The following is a 13,782-nucleotide window of genomic DNA, read 5'->3' as shown; positions in this document are numbered from 1 at the left end:
CTTCTAGAGTAACTATTGATTATAGGGAGGATAGATCCATTAGATTGGACCATCCCTTAGTGACTGATGAACCCAGATGTGTTTCAGATGAGCTGAGGGTTATCTCTGTTGGTGTGCTGCAGGGTCTATTCAAAGCCTTGGTTGCCTCTGAAGAAGAAGGAGGTGGTTGAGGCCTTAGATTGGATCACCATCATCACCCCTATGCAACCTCTCTTCTCTCGTGGAACCTTGTAACTCCCCATGGTTTATGGAGGTGTGAAGAAGATGAAATGGGAGAACAGATGCCTAGAGTGTCTCTGATACTCAATGAAAGATGAGTTTGATCAAACTTGGGTTAAAACAGTTATTAAGGCCTTATGGCGGTAAGGGTGCCAAAGCACCAGTTCTTATTCCCTTATTATATATGCTGATTGCCACCCTGCAGCCCTGCTTTTGGGTGACACAAGGAGTAGAGAGGAATTTTTACAGCATCTGTCAGATAAAGTCACTCAGATTTGTTTCCAATTGGATGTTGGCCTTATCCAAACCTAGGTAGAAGTCTTACATGGTAATCTAGGAATGAGTCGAACCTGTTGAATATGAGAAGTTGGGAGTTGGACAGAAACCTCAGGACTGTTAATTCAAAAACCTGATTTTTAGATCCATGCCCTCCTAGCTTGTCAAAGAGGCCTAAGAGTGTAGTTTGAGCAAATTGTGGTAGCAGTTAATTCCTCTTTGAATGAGGGAAGTTGGAAGTGTTTAGTTTTCTTTCCTGTTTATCTTTGAAAACACAGGTGTCAGAGCTTCATAAGCAATTTTACAGATGAATCTTACACTGGAAGATCATTCAACCTCATAAAAATTAAAAATTAAATCTTTCAGAGAATGCACAAGTAAACAATAGGATAATATTGTCAAATAAATGAAGACCTCTGACTCTATTGATCCTGGGCTTTTAATTACATTTGGCGGTGTGTATATATCTGTATGTGAAATCAAGATGTTGGTTTATATGTTGGCTGAAAGCTGAATCTGGTTTGAACCTGGTTAACTGTTTGGATGGAAGCCTGTTCTGACCTAGGCTTCCCAAGAGCATAAAGCAGATTCCTTGTCCCGATAAAACTCTTTTATTTAGGTTAAAGGGAATTCCTCTCCAGCAAAGTCCCGGCAAACAGTCTTTCATGAGATTTCACAACTACAGACCTTTATCAGGCGATAAAGGTTGTAAGGATAAAGGGTTGCAATAAGGGTTGCCAACTTGGAGAGTTGCCAGGCTGATATCTTTCAAACGCCATGTTGTAACAGCAGCTTGGCAAGAAGTCAGGAACAGATCTTCACTCTAATGAATTGAACTAATTGTTTCCTGCAAACTCCCCTCCCCTTTCACTCCTCTTTATTCCATCTGGGGAGCCATTCACCGTACACCTGTGCCTTTACTCCCTTGTTCCTTAGGTGCTCCCTTCTCCTGGCAGCTCCGCGCATGCGCACATCAGGAACAGGCTCCAGCTGTTCTTCTGCCCTACTGATATCCGACTCCAAAAGCAGCTGATAGCTGTTGGGCGTCCCTGGCCCCATCTCTGCCTCTGACGCAGAGCAGTCCTCAGAGATTTCCCCAGGCTCCATGACTGGCCCATGTTCCTCCTCAATTCACTGTCTGAGTCTGCCACCAGCTCCACTGGCCGCTGGCAAGCCACAACAAAGCCTACCAGAAAATCAAAGGAATACAGATAGTCCTCGACTTACAACAGTTCATTTAATGACCATTCAAAGTTACAATGGCACTAAAAAGTGACTTATGACCACTTTTCACACTTATGATGGTTGCAGCATCTCCATAGTCACGTGATCAAAATTCCAATGCTTGGTAACTGACTCATACTTATGACGGTTGCAGTTTCCTGGGGTCTTGTGATCTCCTTTTGCAAGCTTCTGACAATCAGGGGTCAATGGGGAAGCCAGATTCACTTAACAACTGTTAAGAAAGATTGTAAAATGGGGCAGAATGCACTTAACTGTCACTTAGCAAGATAAATTTTGGGTTCAATTATGTTCTTAAGTCAAGGACTACCTGCCTATGCTACACTGGGATGGTAAAAAAATGTTCCAGAACCAGGTAAGGATAAGCCACTTTCATATTATTAGCAAAAAATTACATGGATGTGTTCACAACATCATCAGAAAGCAAATAAAACTTTGCTCTCCCCTTATTCTACCTAGGGGAAGATTTATTAGAAAGCAGGAACAGACTTTTCTCACATTCTATACTGTTTTTTTTATATTGTCCTAGAAATTATTGTCCTCAATGCTATCTTTTTATTAAAACTACCACTTACAGGATATAAATAGCAAAAATGGAGAGAGAACCTAGGCTCTCTGCAGACCTGAAGACTAAAGGTTAGTTTTCAAATAAAATAAAAACCCTGGTTTATAGATACAAGCTCTCTCTATTAAGAACCACATTTTGGAGGAATGTGTTGGAGGCCAGTCAGCTGTAGTTGTCATAAACTAAACATGGCTTTATGTTTTCTTGCTGATGCTTTTATTTCTCATACTTGCCTTTCTGCTCTTGACTAATTTCTTGATCCCATTTCATGGGTCACAGAGCAAAACACCAACCACTTAGTAGACATATTTACCTTCTCTCTCTATTTCTCTCTCTCTATTCTCCCCCCCTTCTTCTCTCTGATCAAAAATACAAACCCACAAGCATCCCAAATATTATAAGCAAACATGTTGCTGATTATTATAATGGTGACTTTTTCCAATTTTGGCTCTATGATACATAATTTTTATAGGCAACTATTTTGTATGTTTAAACTTTTCAATCCAATAAGTGCAACAAATTAGCTCCCTTTAAACTCTTCTTTAACTAAAATCTAGTGTGGATTAAAAAACACTGAGTGATGAAGCATCTGAAACCAAATACTTTTCTGTGAATGATGTAAGATTAGATCTTTACAATACGCATGGATCAATTTGTCAAACAACGTGAACTTTGTATGTATTTCTGTGAATACACTCATCTGTGTGTGTGTGTGAGAGAGAGAGAGGGAGGGAGGGAGGGAGGGAGGGAGGGAGGGAGGGAGGGAGAATATGTGTGCTAAGGTCTGAGAAATCCTAATCCTCTAGCTCTCATGGCCTATAGATTTAGACTCCATCTGGTATAACTGGATTAAAAATCTTTTCTTATTTCAAAGGTTTGATCTCAATAAGGGTTTGATGTGATGAAATCAAAGTGGCAGGTCTGATTGAAAAACAATTTGATTTAGAATTTCCTAACTTCCAAGCCTTGTGTTGAAAGTCTGGAGTAGGAAAGTGACAGCAAACATAAATATATTAGTACATTGATAAGGATTGACTACGTTTAATGCCAACCAATTTGATGGCGAAGTGCCGAATATTTGAAAATATTCATGTAAACTAATCAGAGATTTTTTTAATTCCCCTAGTTTCTCAGGAAATTTTCCAGTTCCATTTAGAGGAGATGAAGAGTAAAATGAGTGAAACAAATATTATTTTTAAACAACAACTTTCAAAATTAATACTGATGCTGGATTAGAAATAAATAGAAATATAATGGATACTGCATTCCTAATTATTAAACTGTCAGACATCTGCTGGACTATTTTTTTAACTTTGAGATGAATTGAACCTATTTAACATAATCATTAATTAGTATTACAACTGATGCTAAAAGACAGGGTTGCCAAAAACAGCTGTGCAACTTGTGCACTGCAAAAAACTGCCATGACATGGTGTGTGTGCTCGCGCATGTGCGTGTGTGCATGTGTGACAATTTAAGTTTTAAAAATCAGTTCTCCCTTCCAAAGACTCACGAAGTATGCTCCCTTATATCAGATTACACATTTTCTGAAACTAGTTTATATTAATTCAGAAGAACTGTATCGTACTATTGCACACCAAGCCCAAAAGGTTCACTATCACTATTAAATGTCCAATGTTTTTAATGTTTTAACTTTCTAATTTTTTTAGATTGCTGTTTTATGACATTGTAAAAGCCACTCATAAATAAATAAATAAATAACATTTCACTGTAATTCGCAGATGTTTGACTTCTTTTCATGGGAAAGAAATTGTATTGCTCTTGGAGAATTTAAGACAAGTTTTTATTGTACCTTTGCCTTTTCTTACTCAGAGAATCTTAGAAATAACTATGATAATATCCTGTGGTTTTTCTTCCGTTAAGAAGAAAAGCCCAATGGGTGCAGAATACCTATTAAGAAGGAGATGGATGTCTTGGTTCAAACAAATTGGTTCATTTCAAATATTCCTTAATGCTATCTGATTAATATAATTTAATTTTGTGCCTAGAAGAAGCTATATCTGCACCTTGCTCTTGGAGATGACCATACTGAGACACATGCGTCAACATTCTCAAGCCCCTTCGAACCCACAAGAAATTTAAATTCAGCCCAACTTGAATTCCATTGATTCCTGCTTTGACTGTTAGTAGCTCAGATTATTGTAGAGAGCTTTAGCATTCTATAAACCTATAAATTCATTTGATGTGTCTGAACTCATGATTCCATCTGCTTGACAATTCTATTATATTAGTTTGGATCCTTAGTACCACAACAGAATGAAGTAGGGTGTGCAAACCTTAGAATGGGTGTTTTGAGGCTAGGATTTTTGAAGCTGAGAAGTGTGTTACCATTGTGACATCTTTTCTGCCTTTTTGCATTGGGTTGGCTTTGCCCATTAATGTAGCATGTCAAGCAGCAGACAATTATTGAGTTCTCATCTTTCATCTTCAGCAAGAGATTTTAAACCTGCCTTGTTGCTAGCCATCAAAATGATAGTATCAGTATACAAGTAGTTTCACTTAGAGACCAAAGGTGGTATTCAGCAGGTTCTGATCAGTTCTGGAGAACCAGTAGCTGAAATTTTGAGTAGTTCTGAGAACCAGTAAATAGCAACTCTGAGTGGCCCCGCCCCCTTCTATTCTCTACCTCCCAAGTCCCAGCTGATCTGGAGGAAATGATGATTTTACAGTATCCTTCCTCTGCCACGCCCATCAAGTCATGCCCACAGAAGTGGTAGTAGAAACTTTTGAATCCCACCACAGTTAGGGACCACTTGTTCAGCAACTGTGTTGAATGTGGAGATTTACAATCAGTCCTCAAAGTTAGAGTTGTTACAGCATCCCCATGGTCACATGATCACCATTTGCAACTATCTGGCAAGGAAAATCAATGGGGAAGCTGGTGGGAAATATTCATGAATGGCCACAACCAGCTTAATGAATCCAACCAGAACTACCAGAACTGCTGTTGTAAGTTAGTGTGGCCATGTGATTTTTTTCATTTTATGACCATATTAGTGATGGAGTTGCTGGTCATTAATTTAGCCTGAAATACCTGTATCTGGTATTTCTAATGTTCCCTAAGCAATTTTCATTCTGCTTTCCATTTTTTCTAATGCAGCATTAATTATTTTGCACATAAGTTAAATAGATAAGGAGCAATATACAAACTTTGCCCCCTTTGTCTAGCCCTTTGGTGTGGGTTCTGTACTCTGTTCTAATTGTTGGTTCCTTAACATATTATAAATTCTTAAAGGCAGATAAGATGGTAACCCTTGCATGTAAATTATGACAAGAAGCAACAGGGCAACTTTCTTTTTACTCTACCACCATGCTCTGCTAAGCTGCCTCATTGTAGTAAGAGATATTAAGAGGAGTGAGTGAAGAATGCCAGGACTATGCATCAAAATTATATATATCCCCAGCAGAATCAGCCAATCTTTGAAGGCCATCCCAGCTACCTAAACAAATATATTGGACAATGCTAATATAGACATATATGCTACAGATAGCTGATCACTTTAGTTGCAATTATAAAGGCATGAGTTATATCTTTAGCACATAACTACAATTTCAAGGAGAGTATCAAGAATTATTCTGAAGTCCTGAACTTCACTAATGGGAAACAGTGGAATTTTAGAAAGTAGTCAAAGAAATTGTTAAGGACACATGTGACAAAAGGTTGTCAAAGACAAGAAACAGAAGAAGCCAAATTTTGTGTTACTCCAGCCCATTAACTTTCTGTACTATCTATCTAGAATCTAAAAGTATATAACTCAGCCTTCCACAATCTGGTACAACTTATATACTAGGAGTACAACTCCAGAATTCTTAATCAGCACTGTCCCTGAAGAAGTTGGATCTAATTGCACTTCTGGACACAGGTTAGGGCAAGCTTACTCTCAGACTTTAGCTTCACTAGGAATTATTTGCAGCAGCAAAAATTAGGATAAATTTGATTGCAAAGATCTGAGGTAGATAAAAAGTAAAACTCATAGCATTTAATGAAGGGAGACTAAGTGTTCTAAGCAAAGCAATTCTGCTAGAAATTGACTAACATTAATGACTTCATCTCATTTATTCCAATCATAATTAATTATTACCTTCAGAGCAATAGATGGGAGTGGGGTTTTTCCCTGATGTTTCTAATATTTGTCCAATATGTTTTGAATTTTCTCCTGTACTCCAGTATTCTTATAGAGAAGGTACTAGTATTTAGCCCTTCGGATTTCATGATGAAATGCTTTGGTGAATAATAAAACATTTAAGATACAGTATGACGTTCATAGCAATCTGTGATCAGATCACTATATTTGAATAATATAGGATTTGAAGCCAGTTGCATGGCAGTACTTGGTGAGATACGGTGTAAATCAGGATCAGATTTATGAGAGCTGTTTGTATTTTCAAGTAACCCTGAATCATCATCTCACACTTCATTATAACTGTATAAATATATAATCTGATTTATCAGGCTAATGCAACATGAATCAGAATTTTTGACTGAGACTTTGGTTTCAGTGTAACTTTTTTTAAACAGGCTTTATGGTTTAAGAACATTGGTGGATTAATTTTGATGCTACAAAAGCAGCAATATTTGATATTTCTCTCCCTGAAAAATATTGCAGATATTTTCTGTTGGTGGGCTTTCTTTCTGTCAGTTGTCCTGGATTCAGTTCTCTCAAAGCAATTGTTTCAAATTATTTTTGATGCTCCGGCATAAGTGGCTTCCAATTTTTGATTTACTCCCGATCCCTCCACACTAAGGTGACTTGGAGCCTTGTGTGTGTGGAGTAGAAATACTCGTCATCATGTTTATATAACCTCAAAGAAAATATTAAAGCTTTTTAAAATGTTTAAACTGAGGCTCAAGAAATATATCACAATGGGTGCCTCAGATCCCTGCCTGGCTGGAGACTTTGAGATGCAAAAAGAAGGCACCATCTAATCCAGGAGTGTCCAGCCTTGGCAACTTTACGACCTGTGGACTTCAACTCCCAGAATTCCATTCCATGGTTGGCTGGGGAATTCTGGGAATTGAAGTCCGCAAGTCTTAAAGTTGCCAAATTGACCCCACCTCCCCGATCTAACTATGGCATAAACATGGCCTAACCATCTTTTGCTTTCTGTCTCTGCCATCTCCTGTGACATTGCCTTCCTCTGATCCGGGCTGTTGAAATCCAATTCTTTAATATTTGCATGTCTGTATTTTTTTTTCTGATGCTGCACAGTGAGGAAGTCTAAGTTTTTCTATAGAAAAAAAAATAACAAACCTACTCAATAGTATTCACAGGAATACTTTAGCTTTTCTTTCTTTCTTTCTTTCTTTCTTTCTTTCTTTCTTTCTTTCTTTCTTTCTTTCTTTCTTTCAATGGATGCTAAGAAATCAGTAGAGCAGTGAGTCTCAGGCATTTTAAATTCCCCCTCCCCCCAATGTTCCCCATCCTTCAACTCACTGGGTGGTCTTGGAGTCAACCCCGTTCAGCTTCAGCTCCTATCTATAAAATGGGAGCATAATTAGCAATCTATCTCATTGGGGTGCTATGAATGAGATAATGGCATAAAGCATCTTTCACCTCAAGAAAGTTCCAAGTGACAAACAGCCGCAATATTAAAGAAGAATGCCATTTTTGTTACAACGAAGAAGAACGTGGATGGAGCGCTGATCAACTCTGAAACTGAAAGAAGGATGGATCTGTAGATTGCAAAAGAAGAGGCTGCTGCAACAAAGACTTTTCATACACAATGAAGTGCAGCATCACCCCTCCATTAAAAAAACACGCTCTTTTTAGGAGGGGCGAATCCCTTCATTCTTTATAAAGAGTCAGTTTGTGCACCACATCTGGTCCCTGAGCAGTCACGGATGGATGTTTTGTTACCTTAAAGATGTCGTTTGTCTTTTCCAAGGCTGTATGCACTTTCCAAATCAGTCATGCAAAAATGTGGATTGCAAGCAGCCGACTTTCAGCTCTTAAAAGACCCCAGGAAATTACTGTTGAATGAGTGACTAGAAAGCTTCAGTAAAAAATTATGGCAGAGAGAAACTCTTTGGCTCTGCTTCTTATCTCAGTTCTGCCTCTCTAACGTTATTATTTTTACATTTGCAAGCAGCAGAGGATCTCTCTCAAATAGCCCAGGGCAAAAGAAATGCTCTGAAAAGATCCTTATGAAATCATTTCTCTTTGCAAATCCATAAACAATCACCTTGGCCTCCTTATCAATGGAAAGATTTAAAGAGGGTGCAGAAGTCACTGAATTATGATGTGCTTGTTTTAATGAAATTCCACCCCTGCTGAGAAGTAGCCTGCAGATTTTCCATATTTCAGCATGGGAAAAGTTTGATGCTTTCCTGCTGGTGCCAAGAGTTAATTGAAAACATTTCAGAAGAACTTCAGCTTGGGGGCCAACAGTTCCATTCCTTCATTATTCTTAACAATACTAGAGGAATAATATAATTATTAATAGGCATATTGCATGATCTTAAAGTCACAGGGCATTTTTGAAACTCTAACTTTCAGGCCTCAGTCCCCCAACCAATCTGATAAGTGAAACAAACCAGAGATTGGAAAGTTTTGAGGTGAATCAAATTATTAGGTATACTCTAAGCTTGTCCTTCATGCAAGTCATGCTAATTAAGCAAAAGAGTGCACACACACACACACACACACACAGACACACACACACAAATCTTACATGGAAAAAGACCCGACTACAACAAGACCAGCATACCTACACCCGTGAATATCTACGAATATATATATATATATATATATATATATATATATATATATATATATATATATATATATATATATATATATATATATATATATATATATATATATATATATATATATATATATATATATATATATTCGTAGATATATATATATATTTTGTGACACTAAATACATACCTACTTCCCTGGCTCAGCTGATAAAGAGGAGAACCTGGTGGCTTAATGGTTAACACAACTGCTTAATATGTAATACAGCACAGGTTCAAATCCCAGTAAGGGTATGGCTAGCTGATGAGAGCTAAATAGCTTGAAATAGATCTATACTAGTCTCCCTTTATTTATTTATTAGCACAAATACAACACAAATGTAACAAAGGCAACAGTAAAAATATTGGGTTTCTGTCGTGATGGTCTCTTGTGACGAGCTGATAGACAGAGAATGGAAGCAGTCTGCTTCCTCCCATATTTGGGCATACCAGGGGTTGTACACTAAATACATACACACACACACATACACACACATACACACTTTTCTTCATAGAATGGCTATCAAGGATTTTTTTATTGTCAGTGCATAATCTTTCCAACTGTATTAGAACTTGCAAAATATTTTTACAGTGGGAAACACCAAAGTAATTTGTAAAGGTGATAGTGACACAATAAAAAATTGACTATTGTTAATACACCCAGTGAAAAGAAAGTGTCACAATTAGAAGTTTAAATCTCAACTTTAAAATTAGGTATTTTACATGTTTGGTGTTAATGTTTTGAAAGAAAAACTACTGAATTTTTCCCACTATATAAAATAATTTTATTCTCAGGTAGCTATGTCTTATCTCTCAAGGCAAGTTGTTTGTATTTTAATTTACTAGCATCCTTTCTCAGTTTTCTTTATTTCTGTTTTGGCCCCATGACACTTTCACTCCACTCTTTGTTATCTTGCCAACCCAAACTAGAAGAGTCAACTAAGTTGTGAACTCCTGGGCTAAACTTTACAGAAATAATCATGTATTTTTCATAGTTTAAGAACCAAAAAGGCCATAATAAATATGTGTGATCATTGCTTCCAGATGTGGAATAATCTACTCCATTCTTCAAACTGGTGCCTTCCAGATGTGTTTGATTTCAATTTCCAGAATACTTCACTGAGCAAGACTCAGATCTACTTATAGTTTTCTAGAGCATTTACAAATCTGGTGATTGAGGAAAACTATTCTACTCCTTTTTCAGAGAATTTTAATGTGAAACAAAGGAACCCAGGGCATAAATATATTCATGAATCTGAGTATATGATAAGTGAATCATATTTAAAAAAATATTATATTTGGGACTGCAATATTCAGAAAGATTTTATATTATTATGGTTTGGTTACCATAGTTTGTATAAATGGTGAATCCATAATTTTCCCTCCCCATCATTTTTTTTCCAGAAGTTGAATCTAAATCTTAATTTGCTAGTGATCTACTATCATTTCAGCCAGCAAGTATTCTTCAGTGGGTGTGAATGTTTCATTTAATTAACACAACCATAACTGTTGATTGCTTTATTATTTATGAATCAAATTAGTTTTGAATAGCTGTTCCAGCAATTGGAGAACTTCATTCATAACACTATGGTTGCATATCAGTTATGACTTACGTGGAACAGTTTTTTGTATCTATAACTGAATGTACTAACAGTGAATTTTACCAGAAAAGCATTCTAATCTAATGTTATACAAAGGAATCACAAACATGAAGGTGAGGTAGAGACTAACTTGATTCTGCACCTAATAACGGCAGCAAGACTGTTGGTGGCATAATACTGAAAGAAGGAAGACCTGCCTACAACTCAAGAATGGACATTGAAAGTTACAAACTTAGCCGAGATGGCTAAAATATTGGCATATCTTAAAGATCACTCAAATGAGAGATATAAACGAGACTGGAAAAAATGGATTGACTATATACAAAATAAATACGGAACCAAGAAATTCCAGTTAGCTTATGCTTAAGATCAGAAATGATTTAAATTGTTTAAAGTTAGCTCAGCAAGAAGAAGCTAAGATCAATGTAGAGATGTCATTAATTTCTTTATTTCTTTTTTCTCAATAGATTTTAGACTGTGTTTGTTAAAAATCCATACCGTGTATGGGTTCTGGGAAGTCGGGGGGGAGGAGGAGGGGGGTTGGGGGGGAGGGTGGAGGGAGGGAGGGGTATACATTAGGCTAGACAAGAATTTGATGGTAAACTAGAATTATTTTGACACACCAAAAATTGTACTCCGATGTCTTACTGATTGAGGAATGATGAAATGTTTGTTTTAAAAGAAATAAAACTTTTGAACCTAAAAAAAAACATGAAGGTGAGGTATTTTGTGCAAAATATCAGTAGTTTCTGAAATATTCCATTCTATCCCAGTTATCATGTTTTCAAAGGATAGCCAGAATTCTAAATATTTGGTCTAGTAGGACAGGAGTCCCCAACAAGTACTGGTCTGCCAGCAACCTGGCCGCGCAAACAAGCAAAGCCCCATCCACGAGATACAGGCAGCATGCGAAACCACACCCCCTCCAGTCCGCGGAAAAACCTCTCTCCATGGAACCAGTCCCTGGTGCCCAAAAGATTGAGGGCCGCTATAGTAGGAGAGCCAGTTTGATCTAGTGGTTAAGGAAACAGGCTAGAAAGCAGGCAACTATGAGTTCTATTCCAGCGTTAGGCATGGGCAGTGGTGGTTTCCATTATTTTTACTACTGGTTCGCTCATGTGCAGAAGCGTCCGGGCAGGTGGGTCAAACTGGGAGCAACCCACCTCTGGGCATGGGTATCTTTGGGCCTGTTAGCCCAATTTGCCTCATATGGTTGTTGTTGTTGGGAAAATAGGAGGAGGAAGGAATTTAGGTATGTTTGCTGCCTCAAGTTATTTATAAAAATAATAAAGGCAAGATAAAACAACAATCTTAACAAAACCTCTTCAGCTTTTACTTTGAGAGACGGAATATTCAGGCTATGTGATCGTTTGTGTTGCTTTTTCTATAACTTCTCTCATTTCCTCTCTTTGTAAGGAGTTTTAAATATGTCTCTGCCATGTATTACTCAAATGACATGTTCTGAGCTGTGTTCATTTTCTGTCTCCTCTTATTTGAAGTTTGGTGCCATGTTTTATCATAATTCCCTCTACAAGTGAGAAAAACAGAATAACAAAGTCTGTGTTATAAGCATGAGATACCACAGAGGCAAGTAAAATCACATATGTCATGATGGCATAATACAAATGACATAAAAATATCATTTGTGTCAGTCACATCCTGTCATTGTGACAGTCATGAATACAATTTACATTATAACATTCAAACAATAACATAGTGATATTGTGTGATGTCATAAGGCCTTTTGATTAAGGGTTATAAATTAGATTTAATTTAGCTAAACCAAAGAAGCATCCAAAGAGGGGGAAGGGGGCAGCCAAGCAGAGTTGACCCCTGTAGCTTTCTACTGCAGGTTTCACATCTTTGCCCCCCTAAAGATTGGGTCCTCTTCTTTATGACATTAAGAAATCCAAACAATAAATAATATGTATTCATCCAAAGAGTGAATTTAAATGACTGCTTTATTTCGGTTTGGATCTTAGTTAGATAAGTAGATGACCTATGACGATGTAGCTTTCCAATCAAGTTGTGAATAGACCCCTCGTCCCAAAAGCTATTTATGACCTGATTTCAAAGTTATGACAATACGCTCCCTCCCATAGTCAGGGGGACCACTTGCCAACCAACTTACCTTTACAGCCATTTGTGGCATCCTGTGATCATGTGTCCATGATTTTCAATGTTTTTTGCTGATAGTCAACATTTACTGTTAGTTTGCAGCAAACCCTCCATCCGATTGGTACAATGAAATTGCTAAACAATCGCTGCATTCATTTAATGGCAATTATAAACGTTTGTCTTAGATTAAATCAAAAGAAAATTGGAGCAATTTTGCTTTGAATTACTTTTTTGAGTTTTTACATAAAATCAGCTTGGATTTTATTCATATTTATTTATTTGTATTACAGATAGTGCTCAACCTAAGATCATAATTGAGCCTACAACTTTGGCCATGTGATGGTCATAAGAAGGGTCATCCCATCAACAAATGCATAGTGCATGGGTTTATATGCCTACACTTCGTCTGTAGAACACCTTGACACCTTGTCAAATGAGAGAAGTTTCTACAGTCTTTTTACTTTACTTTATGTTTTCAATACCATTTCCAAATTGTTTTAAATATTATTTATTTCTTCTTAGTATTCTTTCTACTTTCTACCTTGTGAAGTCAGAAGTCCTTTCTATTTTTAACTTCAAAATACCTTTCTGTTCTGTGTTGAAACATCTCATTTTGACAAATATTGCTAAGTGGGTGACATAATAAATCCCAAATTCATTATGTCACAGTCTTGCTATCTAAAGATACATTTCTTGGTTACATGCAGTCATGTGAATCTGCTAAATCTTTGCACAGGTAAGCAATATAATGCCACCAAGTATTCCCGCTTCTTTCAAGAAACCATATCTCATGATACACTCTTGCATGGTTTATTCATTGAAATACGATACATGCCATCTGTAGCCCCATGTATTGTGAATTACAGTACATGACAACACATTAATTATTGAGGGTTTTACTAGAAGACCTCAAAGATCCTTTCCAACTGATATTCTATACTCTATGAATTGTGATAATTTTGAATTCTTCTGCATTTTCATAGATGATCACTAGAT

This window comes from Thamnophis sirtalis, unplaced genomic scaffold, assembly GCF_051295495.1.
Source record: "Thamnophis sirtalis isolate CommonGarterSnake01/CBP01778 unplaced genomic scaffold, rThaSir2_p1.2 scaffold_5, whole genome shotgun sequence".
In the NCBI taxonomy this organism is placed as follows: Eukaryota; Metazoa; Chordata; class Lepidosauria; order Squamata; family Natricidae; genus Thamnophis; species Thamnophis sirtalis.
This window is presented reverse-complemented; position numbering follows the sequence as displayed.